This window comes from Pleuronectes platessa, chromosome 1, assembly GCF_947347685.1.
Source record: "Pleuronectes platessa chromosome 1, fPlePla1.1, whole genome shotgun sequence".
In the NCBI taxonomy this organism is placed as follows: domain Eukaryota; kingdom Metazoa; phylum Chordata; class Actinopteri; order Pleuronectiformes; family Pleuronectidae; genus Pleuronectes; species Pleuronectes platessa.
This window is the reverse complement of record NC_070626.1, coordinates 6,492,512-6,495,611: the sequence shown is the minus strand read 5'-3', so window position 1 is coordinate 6,495,611 and position 3,100 is coordinate 6,492,512. Positions and strand designations below refer to the sequence as shown.

At 40.2% G+C, this 3,100-nt stretch overlaps 1 non-coding gene across 1 annotated transcript; it reads left to right on the top strand.

Annotated features, from left to right (window-relative positions):
• Positions 1–734: 734 nt before the first annotated feature.
• trnat-agu (transfer RNA threonine (anticodon AGU)) lies at positions 735–808 on the top strand. The gene has a single exon. It is a non-coding gene; the product is annotated as a tRNA-Thr (tRNA).
• Positions 809–3,100: the final 2,292 nt, after the last annotated feature.

The following is a 3,100-nucleotide window of genomic DNA, read 5'->3' as shown; positions in this document are numbered from 1 at the left end:
CAATAATCTTGACGTCCCTCTTTTTCATGGTGACCCCCACTCTCTGTGAATCTAGTTTCAGAAGATTGTTCATTAAGGCACTCATAACGTTCTCTTTTTAAAGTTTAAAAATCATTTAAAAAGGGAAATTCTCTAGAGGTGACAAATCATTTTCACCTCCTTCTTGTTCATCCTACGGAGCCCTCAACATAATGCCTGTGCTTACAAAATACAAAAGCACAAGATAAAAAACATAATTTTGGGTCCTCAGAGGCTCCGTACCCAACACAGTTAGCGTAACACCACGAGGAGACGCGGAACAGTTGGAGGTGGTCGGCCATGCGGCTCCTGTGGATGGCTCAGAAAAGTGGCACTATTACCTCGACAGAGGCGGAGGTAACGAGCCTATGATGCATTTTGACCTTTGGCATGACCGTATCACACACTTTGTGAAGTGAATAGATAGAAGCGCAGGAGAAATGAGCAGCTTTGGTGTTTTTTTCAGAGTGAGACAGAAAGAGGCTGAAACAACAACATGTAAACTCCTGTTATTTGACCTGTATGTTTCCTCCAGTAGAGTCAAACTGTTCTAGTTTTACCATCCTACCGCTTCTCATTAACTCGGGACGGTTGGTCTCCATCGAAACGTGATTCTTTGAATGTTGTGCAAAAAAGAAAGAAATATTAAAATATAATGACGTCACAGATTGAGTGCTCGAATACTATATAAATATTTTTTTTGATGCGTCGTCATCGGTGCCGTGGCTTAGATGGTTAAAGCGCCTGTCTAGTAAACAGGAGATCCTGGGTTCGAATCCCAGCGGTGCCTTTAACCGCTGTTACTCCTCTACTGTGTTCTACCCATAGACTGTATATACAGAAACAAGGGTTCTGCCAGCTGGGTTACCAGAGGAGTCTTCTTTTCTTTATAGTTCAACCAACAGTTCTCTTCTTTAAAACTCGACCTGCCCACTCTTCTTCTTTAAAACACAACATGCCCCCTCTTCTTCTTTAAAATACCACCTGACTTCTCTTCTTCTTTAAAACACGACCTGCCCCCTCTTCTTCTTTAAAACACGACCTGCCTCCTCTTCTTCAAAACACAACCTGCCTCCTCTTCTTCTTCAAAACACAACCCACCTCCTCTTCTTCAAAACACAACCTGCCCCCTCTTCTTCTTTAAAAGACAACCTGCCCCCTCTTCTTCTTTAAAAGACAACCTGACTTCTCTTCTTCTTTAAAACACGACCTGCCTCCGCTTCTTCAAAACACAACCTGCCTCCTCTTCTTCTTCAAAACACAACCCGCCTCCTCTTCTTCAAAACACAACCCGCCTCCTCTTCTTCAAAACACAACCTGCCCCCTCTTCTTCTTTAAAAGACAACCTGCCTCCTCTTCTTCTTTAAAATACAACCCGCCCCCCCTTCTTCTTCAAAACACAACCTGGCTCCTCTTCTTCTTCAAAACACACCCTACTTCCTCTGCTTCTTTAAAACACAACCTGCCTCCTCTTCTTTAAAACACAAACTGCCTCCTCCTCTTCTTCTTTAAACCACAACCTGCCTCCTCTTCTTTAAAACACAAACCACAACCTGCCTCCTCTTCTTTAAACCACAACCTGCCTCCTCTTCTTTAAACCACAACCTGCCTCCTCTTCTTTAAACCACAACCTGCCTCCTCTTCTTTAAACCACAACCTGCCTCCTCTTCTTTAAAACAAAACCTTCCTCTTCTTCTTTAAAACCCAAACTGCCTCCTCCTCTTCTTCTTTAAAACACAACCTGCCTCCTCTTCCACCGAGGAGCTTCTGTGCAAACGCCTTGCACATTGACTTTGTCAGAGAATTGCGGTGCATGCCTCTGACCACATGGGGGCGGCACCGAGACAATAAATCGCCTACAATGGAGGATGAGGGCAATCCTGAGGAACCGTCCTCCCGAGAACGCTTCATTTGACCAAGTAGCTTCAGCTTCTGGTGAGAAATTTACATCAGAGCAACGTCTACAGCGTCTACACGACTGCTGGTGTCATGCAGTCCTTCAGTGAGGACAGAACCAGACAGATAAACAAAGAAGAATGTGTCCGCTGTATGCAGGGAGATGCGGCAAGCAGATCAGACTGGATCACAGGCAGAGCGGAAGTTGGACAGCTTTCTCTCCAAAATAAGAGCTTCAGTCTGTGAGAACACTTTACACCACCATTGCACCATGCACCAGTGTTTTGAGACGATTCACTTTTAAAGTGTAGACCAATCCATCTCTGACCATATTTTAAGTTTGAAATACACAACGCCTCAGTGTAGTCTTCGGTTTCATTTCCCTGTGTCCGTATTCACCTTTTAATTTACACACACCGATGATGTTTGATGATTTATTTTTATGCTGCTTTGTTAAACAATTATAATCTCTTTTCCTCTAATTTTTCTTACAGCTAGAATAAAAGAATGTTCATACTTGTCTGCCAGATGAATGAAACTTCAGCCTTTAACTAGGTCTTGCACTTGCTGGCACTCCTGTGTTTTTATAATTTGTATCTCTTTTTTTCTGTTTTTATAACTTTTTTTTATTCAATTTTATGTATTTTTTCCCTTTTTAATTGAAATGTCCTTTTTAAGGTGTGTTTTTATGACTTAAAATCTGTCCTTATATTTATCACATGTTTTTATTTTTCATTGACGTGTTTATTTGTATCTATATTTTATGTAAAGCGCTTTTCTTGTATGACAGGTTATATTTAAATAAAGTGTGTTATAATTACTATTTACGTGGCTTCTTTTCTATATGTGCAATATCAAGATAAAAGCATGAGTGTAATTATCAAATTATTTGTGTTTCTTGGCTTATGGATTTTATGTGTTAGACTGTTTTTGTTAGAAGTGTTTTTGTTGATCAGTCAGAAAAAAACACATTACATTCACTTTAATATAATATTATATATCTGTCCTTCTTAGAAGTCATATAACTGCAGCCCTTTTTTTAGTATTTATTGTGTGTGTTGTCCTGGTAAATCACACAGATCTGCATATTGTGAAAATAAACTTTATAAAAACAATATCTGAATAAGGGTTAACGCGTGTCCTTATATGCACCTTCTTGGTTTGGTAGCTTTTATTTTGAAGACAA